We start from the raw sequence: 1336 nt of genomic DNA on the forward strand, positions 1-1336 counted from the left end.
TCTAATTTCTTACAGCTTATGACTGTGAGGCACTAATCATATATTGGGTTTTATTTTTAGTCTTTTTACCTCATACACAGTTCAGCTTAATGGAGTAATGTCCTATAAAAATAGAAAAAGCAACTTCTTTCCTGTCTGCCCTTTTTAAAGATCTGTATCCTTCTGTAAGAGTGCTCAGAACAGCTGGGAGTAAGAGGCTGTGGTGAGAGGTGTTCCACTCCCGTGGCCATCCGTCTTTCATCTTAGTTCTTTCTGTGAGTGAGAGGCATTGAGTGGTTGTGGGAAATACGTGCCTGGAAACTATTGCGTTCAAGATAAACTAATACTACCTCGAACAGGAAAAGATATAATCTTGACTTCCTTAAAAACCTGACTGGCTGACCCACATCTGAGAATGTTTGTGGCTGTTTTCCAATTAGGAAGCCAGCTGGAAACTTCACTCTTCCTGAAATCAACTGTGTAATGACCAGCTGCTCTAGATGGGAAAACTCCTTGAGCAGTTCATCAGAAGTCCACTCCTACTGGGAAAACTGATATCAGTGACCACTACTATCTTTAAACACCCTTTTTGTTGAAAACAAAAGCACAGCAAAAAGCCCTGACCTTTTGTAATAGTCTGCAGAGAGATTTGTTCTTCCCAGTGGAAGTTGGATGCCAATCATTTCATGTCTGAAGGGTTCATAGACACTGATCTGAACAAATGCTGGGTTTTGCTGTGACCACTGCTCTTCTCACAGCTGGCAGACTTCATGTGGGTTCTGATGCTTGAATACCTGACAAGAAACAGATTTGAAAGTGACTTTTAATAGGTCCCATCCACTTTGTGTGATATTTTGTTGCCTCACTGTCACCAGGGGTTTGCTTTAAGTCCATGAGGACTGGAGAGATGGGCTGACTCCAATGGGATGAAGTTCAACAAGGCCAAGTGCCGGGTCCTGCACTTTGGCCACAACAACCCCCTGCAGCGCTACAGGCTGGGCACAGAGTGGCTGGAGAGCAGCCAGGCAGAAAGGGACCTGGGGGTGCTGATCGACAGGAGGCTGAACATGAGCCAGAGTGTGCCAAGAAGGCCAATGGCATCCTGGCCTGCATCAAGAAGAGTGTGGCCAGCAGGAGCAGGGCAGTGATCCTTCCCCTGTACTCAGTGCTGGTGAGGCCACACCTTGAGTATTGTGTTCAGCTCTGGGCCCCTCAGTTCAGGAAGGATATTGAGGTGCTGGAGCGGGTCCAGAGAAGAGCAACCAGGCTGGTGAAGGGACTTGAGCACAAGTCCTATGAGGAGAGGCTGAGGGAGCTGGGGTTGTTTAGTCTGGAGAAGAGAAGGCTTAGAGGTGAC

The sequence above is a fragment of the Empidonax traillii genome, unplaced genomic scaffold, assembly GCF_003031625.1.
Source record: "Empidonax traillii isolate 1590-97213 ecotype Southwest subspecies unplaced genomic scaffold, ASM303162v1 scaffold1536:size189005, whole genome shotgun sequence".
NCBI classification, from domain to species: Eukaryota; Metazoa; Chordata; class Aves; order Passeriformes; family Tyrannidae; genus Empidonax; species Empidonax traillii.